The sequence below is a fragment of the Polyodon spathula genome, chromosome 4 (genome assembly GCF_017654505.1).
Source record: "Polyodon spathula isolate WHYD16114869_AA chromosome 4, ASM1765450v1, whole genome shotgun sequence".
Lineage (NCBI taxonomy): Eukaryota > Metazoa > Chordata > Actinopteri > Acipenseriformes > Polyodontidae > Polyodon > Polyodon spathula.
Window position 1 is genome coordinate 17,217,693 of NC_054537.1, and position 12,478 is coordinate 17,230,170.

General features: G+C 35.5%; 1 long non-coding RNA gene across 1 annotated transcript in view; it reads right to left on the minus strand.

Annotated features, from left to right (window-relative positions):
* Nucleotides 1-9,455, minus strand: part of LOC121314239 — a 30,722-nt gene extending 21,267 nt beyond the window's left edge. Inside the window, exons 1-2 of the long non-coding RNA XR_005950087.1 lie at nucleotides 9,379-9,455; nucleotides 2,170-2,694 (exon numbers count right to left, since the gene is read on the minus strand). This is a non-coding gene — a long non-coding RNA (uncharacterized LOC121314239). The remainder of the gene's footprint in view (nucleotides 1-2,169; nucleotides 2,695-9,378) is intronic.
* Between the last annotated feature and the right edge of the window lie 3,023 nt (nucleotides 9,456-12,478).

Below are 12,478 nucleotides of genomic sequence, written 5' to 3' on the forward strand. Positions count from 1 at the left end.
CGAGTGGTTTAAGGGGAAACATTTAAATGTCTTGGAATGGCCTAGTCAAAGCCCAGACCTCAATCCAATTGAGAATCTGTGGTATGACTTAAAGATTGCTGTACACCAGTGGAACCCACCCAACTTGAAGGAGCTGGAGCAGTTTTGCCTTGAAGAATGGGCAAAAATCCCAGTGGCTAGATGTGCCAAGCTTATAGATACATACCCCAAGAGACTTGCAGCTGTAATTGCTGCAAAAGGTGGCTCTACAAAGTATTGACTTTGGGGGGGTGAATACTTATGCACGCTCAAGTTTTCTGTTTTTTTGTCTTATTTCTTGTTTGTTTCACAATAAAAAATATTTTGCATCTTCAAAGTGGTAGGCATGTTGTGTAAATCAAATGATATAACCCCCCAAAAAATCAATTTTAATTCCAGGTTGTAAGGCAACAAAATAGGAAAAATGCTAAGGGGGGGGGGGGGTCAATACTTTCGCAAGTCACTGTATATATACACATACGAGGTTTCTTATACCTCTTCCTGTTTTAAAAATACAATAAAACTAAAGTGCCTAATGTTTAACATATAGTTAAGATTCTCTATATACAAACAGCCACTCAGATATATATATATATATATATATATATATATATATATATATATATATATATATATATATATATATATATATATATATATATCGCGATACTACTATGACTATGTCAGTTAAGCTAATAATCATAATCATATACTAGAGAGTTATTTTTTTCTTCAACAAAATATAATATTTTACTCAATATTTTAATATTCCTACACTATCCCCTGAGTGAATCGCCTGTGTGTAAAGTGACAAGCTTATTGAACCCACAACCTCTTAGAAAACCGAAAAAAAAGTGTTTTTCATACAAGAATAGCCAGGATATAAGAGCCCTTTCTCTACCAAACTACATGGAAAGTGTTACATATTTTAGTTTGTTCTGGAATTCATGTACTGCCTGACAACTAATTTATTATTATTATTATTATTATTATTATTATTATTATTATTATTATTATTATTATTATTATTATTATTATTATTATTACTGAAATGTCCTAGTATTTTAATGTTAGATCAGAATTAGTAACTAGTTATTCATTCAGTCGATCTATAAGTCAAATCAGGCAATCGTAGTGAAACTGTTTAAACCTATTTAATGAACATTCACTGCCTTTAAAAAAAGGACTATAATTATGAGATGAAAGTAACATTTCATCGAAAGAATGCACTGCTGTCTTGATTAGTGTTTTCGTGCATAAGTTAAGATTGCCGTTAGACTGTTGAACCAAGAACCAGCCGCCTGCGAGTCACTTCCTCTTTGTCTGTACAATCTGGAGAAACAGGCCCCATTGAAAAACTACAGACCAGAGAACGTTTGCAGTGTTCTATTTCAAATGGACTCTGCTGGTACCTGCTAGTTAAACTAAAGAAAGAAGTACCCTTCGCTGTCCTGTTGGTGTAATTTCAAGATGATTGGATTGAGCTTCTTTATGATTTCCATTATTTTTATTTTGTGAGTTTATCTATTTTTTTCATATAAACTAGCACTTGTAATATAACTTCAGATGTGTTACTAAACTAAACTCACGACTGATTTTATTTCTTTTTTAGCTGAGATGTTGGCTGTTATCTTGGAACAACCTCAATCAGTCACCAAATCCAAAGACAAGAACATGGTTCTCGGGCGTAAACTTAGACACTGTTTACATGCACTGGTATCGACACATATCAAACGAAGCACTTGGACGAATATTATACTATTCATATACAACTCAGACTGTTTATGATACAGGTTTCAATGAAGAGAAATGTGTAGATAAACGACTGGGAGATGTCTTTACCATGGTTTTACATGCTATTATTAATAGAGACTGATTCTGCATATTATTACCGTGTTGTCTGGACAGCCACACTGATACAGAGCTATGGCGCGCATTTACAAAAACTTGTTTATTTTGCTGCTTCTGTGTTTAGATTCACTTTTCTCCAATACGGGACACTAAAAGTATGAATATGAGATTTCACGTCTTTTATCTGATATCATTTATCAAATCGATCAATCCCAATAAATTAATAATAAATACATACATAAATAAATAACCAGCTCGTGCACATTGTACATTGAAAAAAAACATCCCATATCCACTTACCTATTATTCAGGACCACGGACAGCACTCATCTAGCGCGACGTCATTCACAGACTGCAGATACCTGATAAAGGGCCTTCCTGGTGCAGATCAATTAATTCAGCACCTGTTTTCTGAGAAGCTCCGATAACTGTGCAGATTTCAAGTTGACGCAAAACTGTAGGGGAGTTAGAGACGCGGGTATGTTTTACTTTTTGGAACGAACTGAAGTTGCTAAGGTGCAATGCCTTCGCCTAGTATTGGGTAAAATCACCCGAGCGTCATTTCCTGGAACAGCATATGGATATCTAATTGCTGGTGCACAACAATTCTGGGTTTTTTGTTGCAACCGTTGATTTTGAAGTTAAGCCAAAATGATGTTCTGGTGTTCTTTCATTTCTATCGGTTCTCTTATATGTGAGTATTCGGTTATGGGTGTCTGGCGGATGCAGCATTTTATCACGGTGATTCGGATGAATCGCATTGTCACTTTTCTTCTTTTATTTCAGATGGAGTCTTTTCTGTCTCCTTAGAACAGTCGCAGATATCTGTCACGAGAAAAACAACAAAAAGAGCAACTTTCAGTTGTAAAGTCCTCGGGCGCAACATTAATGATGCTTATATACATTGGTATAGACAGAGGCCTGGGGAAGGTTTAAAGAAGATATTGTACTACCAGAATGACAGGAACTATGAACACGACCAAGGTTTTAATAAAGATCATTTCAAAGCTGAAAAACTAAGCGAGGGGTCCATCTGCAAACTCATTATAACTACAGTGGAAGATAACGATGCTGGCAGTTATTATTGTGCTTATTGGGACTCAGCACTGTGACTTCAAAGATAGGATACGCTCTACAGAAACATTTTACATGGTGGCACAGAAACACAAAGGCTGTTACAAGTACCACTGTAATATACATTTTAAAGGTAGATTAAGGTCCTCCTTCAAAATACGGGATCCCCAAACTTTTTATTTATTTATTACTTTAGGAAATATAAATACATAATCTGAGATAAAAAGGTTATGATTATTCATCGTTTAGGAATTTTTAAAGAATCATTATCTAAAATATAAAACCGTAGATTTCTAATTTGACCAATAGTTTATTCATCAAAATTCTTAAGAAAAATAAAACCGACCCAAAGACGCAAATCAGACCTACTTATTATAAAACGTCAATAACCTTAACGTTACAAACTTCATTGTAAACACAATTAATACCCTCCACATGTATAGAACCAATGACATTTGAATGAAAAACATTTAATTATTATTTTTGCAATATCAGATCCAATTAGTAACATAACTTTAAAAAGGAATATACCTCTATTTCAAATACAATATATTCATAATTAAAAAGAATACTTAAAATTTAGCACCCCAGACAGAGGACCATGAACAGGTTATCAATCTCTCAACGTCCTTCCCACAACACAGCAACCAGTAGAATATTGGCTGTTTCCCTTAGTGTTTCTAATCCTTTATGCAGAGGTGGCGCCTATAGAAAGTACGCAGACCAGGCAAGAAAAACCCTTTCAACAGTACAGTCACCAGAGGGTTAACATCTCGTCACTTCAATTCCAGGCCTTTCTTCAATTAACCCAATCAAACCCCTGGCTAATGCCTCCAGCATATACTTATTACACCATCAATAGAACAGCCGTCCCTTCTTTAAATAGTAAAAGTTATGTTGCTATATACCAAAGAAAGGTTTATGTAAAGTCTTTTTCTTTTAAATATTGTAGTTGTGTTTACTATTATAAATAATAGATTACAAGTAAGTAATTAGATCTTAGTTTACCATGGTGTCTATATTTATGGAAACAGTTACAATGTTGCCTGCTATTTAAAAAACAGCTTTTAAATTGTCATAAGATTGTATGAATATGCCATGAAAATGTTGTTGCTCTAAAGCCTGAAATGAATGTATGCAAAAACAAGGTAAGCTCTGGAACGGATTGGTTACCTGGTCACCAAGTCACTTCCTCTTATTTGCTTTTTTAAAGCAGTTTAGAACAGTATGGGCTCATAAGCATTTAATTTTTGAAAGACCACAAGATGTTTCGGGCAGTATGTGTAATACTGGTTTCACATTTCATCTGTAAGGTTACAGAATTTACACACAGTAATAAACACGACTTTGTATGCTCAAATCTCTCAAGAGTTTTCTTTTAATGTATATTTTTATTTTGTATTACAGATGCAGAATCTGCTGTAACACTGAATCAGCCAAAACAAACCCTCATTACAAGGCCAGGCGATTCTTCCAGAATAGATTGTCAAGTGGAAGGAATTGATTTTGTTAAATTGATAATCCACTGGTACAGACAAAGGGATGGCGAAGATCTGAAGCGGGTTCTTTATTCAACAGCTTCGAAAACTGAATACGATGACCAGAGCACCAGCATCGGAATCATGTCTGAAAGAAACTCAAAGGACTCTGTGTGTACTCTTGCTGTGTCTAAAACACAATCAAGCGATCAAACCACATATTACTGTGCCGTTTGGCACCACTGTGATGCAAAGCTACATACAGCCTCTACTAAAAGTAATACAATCTACACTTGTGTAGATTAAAATGACCACAAAAGTCACCTGTAAAGATACCAGGAAACACAACATGTCAAAAGAGTTATTTAAGAGATCAACTATTATAATGATTCATAAAGTCAAAGTGTTACATTCTGAAAATATTTTAGAAACTTGTAAAATGAAGATATTTTACTTAATCTTTATATGGTTTTGTACAATAGGGTAGGCCTACTACACATTTTGGTTCACTGAAGAAACAGTGCTTTGTTTTCTAAAAGACCTGTCTGTTTAATAAGTAACCATGACATGTTACTTAATCCCTTGCCGACATATTTTAAAGAATTCCGCAGTAGCCTTACTCTTTAAATAATAGGGTTTTAGACTTGAGCTACTGCATTTATTGTGCATTTTTATTACATAAAGACATACTCTAAATGATTTGTGATTTTAGCCTATGTATGTATTTTTATTTTACATAATTTGATAAAATAAGGAAAATGGCTGGTAGTGTTTTTATTATGGGGCTGCTGTAAACAGTGATCACATTATTTTTATAGTTATGTATGATGAAATAGTTCACAGACAGCAGAGTTCCCCCAAATCCCTTTTGATTCATGTTATTAATATTCTTCTTATTATGTAGGGGCCTGAATTAAATCAAATGTTACTGTGCATCCAAGCTATGCTCTATAATTATATAACTATACTTTGATTTGTGTCCAGGCCCTGAGAGTATAGGCTGAAATCAAACATATCAATTATAACACACTTTGTTAGGGTTATTTTGGTTCGCCTTGCAAAATACTGTCGTAACTCTGAACATCAAGCTTGCTGTGAGCTCATAGTCATTGTGAGAGTGTTGACTCAGTTAGAGTAGATGTTGATTCTAGCTAATTTGCTTAACTGAAACATGGGCAGCAACTCAAGCAAAGTGCCTATACATAACTTCAATCAAGCTTAGCCATTTTTATTTATATTTTAAGTTTTGCTCAATTTGAATGTGCAATAAAATAAACTCCTTGGCATATTGTATGTGTTGATCTATGATTGGTTAGTTTCCCTGGTGACTGGCACTTGTAAGACCGTTTTATGAACACCACTAAGTCATTTAGTAAAAAAAGTCAACCCTACTAAAGGACTTTAAATAAATAGAAAATGATAAAGAGGGAGCCTCCTGTGACTCCAGGTCACCTGACCAAAGCACCAACAAACACAAGTTAGGGTTGCCGACCTCTTCACTTTTTTCTTTCTTTCCTGCTACCTCAGAACAGTATGACAATCTTGTTTATAAGCCCTTAATTAAATACCGATATTTGTTAATGATAAATGGACCAATTATTTACATTACAAGTCACAATGAACAACTACTGGGAATATCACATCTCTAGTAATTTGCCGATTTATACTACAGTATATACAATTGTCCTATAATAATGTAGTAATTACACACCGGCCATGAATTATGTAGATATTAAAGGTTTGCTGATATAAGGGGGTTTAACAGTAGAACACGGGAGAAAATCTGTCCTGGGGGATGTCCAGGAGGTGGGTCCAAAATAAGGACAACTCCCAGTGAATATGGGAGCAGGTCTGCTTTACCTTTTCGATGTGATAAAACATTACAGCAGAATGCACAGTAGATTATTGTACCCTTCCTTGCTTAGTGAGTGCATTATGCATGTAAAATAAGTTCATTATGCATATTTACTTTTGACATTTGGTTAGAAAAGTTAAACCAACACTATCCTTAAAAACACAGTTTTATAAATTAACATATTTGTGCAATTCTCTAACGGGTTGATCAATTCAAATACAGATATGTGATGTTTTTAGAGAAGTATACGTCTTCTAAAACAAATGGAAGCATGAAACCGCGCATATAAACAGGATTTCTGTGGTATGAATGCGTGGAAACCGGAGATTGGTTAATAAACCTGACAGTCATTTCCTCTCAGATCTGGATCAAATGATTCAAGCGCTAAATAGGTATCATGCTTCAAACCCTTCCAATCCAGATGAAATAATGTTGCTTGCATCGTGTATCATATATGCTTCTCTGTTTCTGTGTAAGTTGTAAACATTGGTGATTTATCATCTTCTGTTCATGATAAACATACCTTGTGATTTAAATAACCTTCATTTCTTTTCTCAAATCCAGATGGAGAAGCGGCTGTTACTATGATTCAGGAACTTAGCCTGGCGAAGGGTGCAGGCAAAACTGCCCGAATAAGTTGTGAAGTGAGTGGGGTTGACATGAGCAGTGCATATATCCATTGGTATCGGCAGAAAGAAGGCGAAGCTCTGGAGCGGATTCTTTACAAAGCTGGGAGTAGCACTGCATACGACGACACAACATTGGAAAATAGATTTGAGGTTGATAGAGTAGATACAACAGATACTCTTAGAATAAAAAACACGTTAAATGACGATTCTGCCACATATTATTGTGCCTATTGGGATACTCACAGTGATTCAAAGCCATAGGCAACCTGTACAAAACCCCCTTGCTTATTTTCTACATTGATACTTCTACAGGTGAATAAAACAACCACAGAAGACCTTCATGCAATGATTCCAGGAAATTCATCTGTACAAGATGTTTGTTATTGCACGATACAGAGCAAACTAACCACAACAGTGATGTTTCAATAGTTAACTTAAAACCACAAGAACCTTGATGGAGTGATTCCAGGGAATTCATCTGTTCATGCTATTTGCTAATGCACACTGCAGATAAGGTCAACCACTAACTTCTTTTCTGGTATTATTGTTCATATTTATACAAGCCACATATTACCGTGCCATTTGGCACCACTGCAATGCAAAGCTACATACAGCCAAAAGTAATACAACCTACACTTGTTTAGATTAAAACGACATGTCAAAAGAGTTGTTTAAGAGATCAACTATTATAATGATTCGTAAAGTCAAACTGTTACATTCTGAAAATATTTTAGAAACTTGTAAAATGAAGATATTTTACTTAATCTTTATATGGTTTTGTACAATAGAGTAGGCCTACTACACATTTTGGTTCTCTGAAAAAAACTGTGTTTTGTTTTCTTAAAGACCCGTCTGTTTAACAGGTAACCATGCTATGTTACTTAATCTCTTGCCGACATATTGTATGATGAAATAGTTCAAAGACAGCAGAGTTCCCCCAAATCCCTTTTGATTCATGTTATTAATATTCTTCTTATTATGTAGAGGCATATAATTGTGTCCAGGCCCTGCGAGTATAGGCTGAAATCAAACATATCAATTATAACACACTTTGTTAGGGTTATTTTGGTTCACCTTGCAAAATACTGTCGTAACTCTGAACATCAAGCTTGCTGTGAGCTCAAAGTCATTGTGAGAGTGTTGACTCAGTTAGAGTAGATGTTGATTCTAGCTAATTTGCTTAACTGAAACATGGGCAGCAACTCAAGCAAAGTGCATATACATAACTTCAATCAAGCTTAGCCATTTTTATTTATGTTTTAAGTTTTGCTCAATTTGAATGTGCAATAAAATAAACTCCTTGGCATATTGTATGTGTTGACCTATGATTGGTTATATTCATTTCCTGTTGTGCCTAAATACAACAAAAGCTTAGTTAAAAGGACATTCTAATACCAATACCATAGTTTGACCTCACTGAGAAGCTATGTCCTGGGCACCATATATAATAGTTGTTTTATCTTTATCATGTAAGTTTTACATTTTAAAAACTAACTTTTGAAATGACAGCCTGTGTGAGTTACATAAATTGTGGGAGTCTGGAGCCAACTCCCCAGTAATGTTGTTGAAGCTGACACCCTGGGATCCTTCAAGAATCTGCTTGATGAGATTTTGGGATCAATAAGCTACTAACAACCAAATTAGCAAGATGGGCCAAATGGCCTCCTCTCATTTGTAAACTGTCTTATGTTCTTATATCACCAAGCCATTCTTCATTGCAGGTGGAGTGCTTGCAGTTTCTTTGGAAGAGTATCAACTCTCCATCACTACAGAAACTGACAGAATTGCAAGAATAATTTGCAAAGTCTTACCTAAAGGCACAGTATAGCTTTAACATATGGGCTTCATACCCTTCAACAGCTCTTTAAACTGCAGCCTCTGCCTCTGGGTCTGCTTCATACCCTTCAACAGCTCTTTAAACTGCAGCCTCTGCCTCTGGGTCTGCTTCATACCCTTCAACAGCTCTTTAAACTGCAGCCTCTGCCTCTGGGTCTGCTTCAAACCCTTCAAGAGCTCTTTAAACTGCAGCCTCTGCCTCTGGGTCTGCTTCATACCCTTCAACAGCTCTTTAAACTGCAGCCTCTGCCTCTGGGTCTGCTTCATACCCTTCAACAGCTCTTTAAACTGCAGCCTCTGCCTCTGGGTCTGCTTCATACTCTTCAACAGCTCTTTAAACTGCAGCCTCTGCCTCTGGGTCTGCTTCATACTCTTCAACAGCTCTTTAAATTGCAGCCTCTGCCTCTGGGTCTGCTTCAAACCCTTCAACAGCTCTTTAAACTGCAGCCTCTGCCTCTGGGTCTGCTTCATACCCTTCAACAGCTCTTTAAACTGCAGCCTCTGCCTCTGGGTCTGCTTCCTACTCTTCTACTGACATATCTTCCAATAAACTTCCTGTTGAAGTTTTATTTTTATTTTTTTTCCCCAAAGCTTTTGTTTAAATGAATAATTATAAGCTTAAACCAGCAGTGCTCACCTTCAATCATTTCAGTGAAAAGGAACTTGCTCTTCGGTTCTTTTTGCATACCAGTTTTTTTTGTTTTGTTTTTTGTTTTTTTTGCTTAATTTGAATGTGCAATAAAACAATCGTTGTGTGTGCTGATATATTGTGTGTGCTGATCTTTGATTGGTTAGATTAATTTCCTGTTGTATCTGAAGATGGTTTGCAAAGCTTAGTCAGAAAGAGGACACTCTAAAACCAACAGTATAGTTTTCCATCAGTGAGGCACCATATATCCTAGTTGTTTTATCTTTATCATGTAAGGTTTACATTTTAAAAACGAACTTTTGAAATGACAGTCCATGTGACAGATACATATCACCATGTCATTCTCCATTGCAGGTGGAGTGCTTGCAATTTCTTTGGAACAGTATCAACTCTCCATCACTAAAGAAAGTGGCAGAATTGCAAGAATAAGGTGCAAAGTCTTAACTAAAGGCACAGTAAATACTCAATAAATCCATTGGTACCAACAGCATGGGTTCTAGCTCTGAATACGATCAAGAGAGCTATAAAAAAAAATAAGAAGGACGAATGTACTCTTTCAGTGCTTAAGCCTGAGAAAAGTGATAACGGCAAATATTACTGTGCCTTTTGGGACTCTCACAGTGACACAGAGGTACAGAAAACATCTGCAAAAACTGTCTTCTTAATTGATATGATTTTGTGTTAGTAAAAAAGTTTAAAGAAAGCTTAAAAAACAGTTTCTGCACAACAATAAAAGGAGCTAATTCATTTCAAAGAAAATATTTGCCAATACTATTTGCATGCACTAAAACAGTTCTAAGTGGATTTCTGTGTTGTAAGTGTATTGATGGCAGCATGGATAGAAAATAAGTGAATTCTACACATTTACTTCAGATATTATGCAGTTATTATATTTATCAGTTACTAATCATTAGACCCACTATCTGTGAGATAACATGTTTGGTTTCCCATCAATCCTTATAACATGAACACTGTGAACATAACAAAATTGTAAATCTTCTTAATTGCTGTGCTTAATAGCCTTAGTAAAAAGCTGAAATTTTAAAAAATAAAAACCTGTCAGTAGATAAGAACACACTATTCTTAGTCCACCGTTACAAGGATTTTTGTTTAGCAAATAGCTTGATTTAAACTTTTCTTGTTCATTATCCTGGAATATAGGTAAATGGGCACGCTTTATACACCGAAGATTACAGTAAATATATAGGCAAGAATATAGGATAGGTATTCACTACAGATCTGGTACACAAAACCACGACAGAGCAAAGTCATTTCCCACTAGAGGCATGCTTTAAATGGGGAACCATTTCAATGCAAAACAAAAGCTAAACTAAGACAAGCAATCACAATATCTTAATCTTGACATAACAGTTCTTATGAAATCCCCCCCCTTTCCTTAATGAGCCACTTTTTTCAGCTTGTATTGCAGCTTGAATTTAATTATTTTGGCTTGTTTACCCTTCAGTGCCTGATAAAAGCGATAGCAGCAAATATTACTGTGTCTTTTGAGTCTCACAGTGTTCAAGAGGTAGAGGAAACATCTGCAATTGCTATGCTATTGCCTTACTACAAAAATAAAAGCTAAAAAAAAAATGCTTCTGCACAATAACGACAAAATTACTTTAAAAGTATTGGCAATACTGTTTGCAGGCAATGAAATGATTCAATGCGGATTCATGTGTTGTATTGGTGTTTTATTCATGGCAACCTGGATATAAAATACGCTAGTTCTACACTTTTATTTCAGATATTATGCATTTATTATATCTATCAGTTACTAATCAGTAGCCCCACTATCTGTAAAAAAAAGGGTTGGTTTCCCATCAATCTTTAGAACTTGAACATTTGATGGCTACTTTTTTAGTTAACATTTTTTTTTTTTTGGGGGGGGGGGGGGGCGTTAGGCACAAGCAACACTGTTCTTAAATAAAATGAAAATGAGCCTGTTAAAAAATGCTTTGAAAAGAAAAGCGTGGTAAACTGAGATTGGTTAATAAATCCATAAGTCATTTCCTCTCAAATCGGACTGTAAAAAGAGTGTCATGCTGTACTTACCATCAAACCTTGAAATCCACAAGAAGTCATGTTTCAGGCTTCCTATATCGTATTTGCTTCTTTTTTTCTTTGTAAGTTTTATATATTGATGATTTCTCCTTTTTCTTTTGGTGATAAATATGCGCATCAAGTACACAATAAAAAAAATAATAATTATCATCTTTCTTTTTCAAATGCAGGTGGGGAAGCAGCTCTGACTGTGACACAAAGACAAATGAGTATTACAAAACAGGCGAGTGAGACGAAAACTATCCGGCTGCATTGTGATGTGGAAGGGCTAGCTACTACATATGTCCATTGGTACCAACACAAAGAAGGCTCACCTCTGAAGCGGATTCTTTATAAAACTGATAAATCAAATGACCCTGCATACGATGATAATAGTTTTAAAGCATTCAAGGTTGAAGCAGGCAATAATGACCTTATTAAATACAATATCCTTGGGAGCGATAGTGCAACATATTACTGTGCCGCCTGGGAGAGCCACAGTGATACAAAGCCATAGGCAACCTGTACAAAAACCCCTTGCTTACTTTCTACACAGATGCTTTTATAGAAGATTAAACCACCACACTAAGTCCTGATACAATGATTCCAGGAAATTCATCTCTACAAGATATCTGTTATTGCATTATAGAGATAAGAAGATAAGAAGATAAGAAGAGACCATTAATTTACTAAATAAACAGAAGTAGTGTCTAGTTTCCATCCTTTTCATAAGACATGTAGGCTATTGTGAATGTTGTCTGCTGAACACGAGTCCCTTAGTTTGTTTTAGTAAATTTATCAGTCCCTGACCCTTTTTCAATTGATCTAAATGGCGGCTTTTGAAATTAACGACATCATTATGTAAACCTTCTTTGATTTTGCTGGTGTGAAAGTTGTAATGCCACCCAATGAGGTGCTCATACCATCCACTGGTGTTATTTTTATCACATTGCCATTTGTTGTTTTCAAGTAGTTTACTTTATTCTACCACCATTTTAGTAAAGGAGCCCAATTTGTTTGTTCTTATTCGAGTCAGCGTTACGGC